This window comes from Mus pahari, chromosome 17 (genome assembly GCF_900095145.1).
Source record: "Mus pahari chromosome 17, PAHARI_EIJ_v1.1, whole genome shotgun sequence".
Lineage (NCBI taxonomy): Eukaryota > Metazoa > Chordata > Mammalia > Rodentia > Muridae > Mus > Mus pahari.
In genome coordinates, this window is record NC_034606.1 from 63,045,178 (window position 1) to 63,045,413 (window position 236).

Below are 236 nucleotides of genomic sequence, written 5' to 3' on the forward strand. Positions count from 1 at the left end.
GGTGGCCACCTGGGAGGGCTCTGTCCGCCAGAGCAGGTGAGGGAGCCATATTGTGTCCAGGGTCCCTCAGAGACTAGTCTTCGCAGGTGAGTGTGCCAACTGCAGAGGCGACACATCTTCTGGGACAGGCCCCATTTCAGACCTATATCTTCAGCCAGGAGGCAGGTCTGAACGCCAGAACTCTGTGCACCTTCCCTGCAAGAGGAGAGCTTGCCTGCGGAGAGTACTCTGACCAC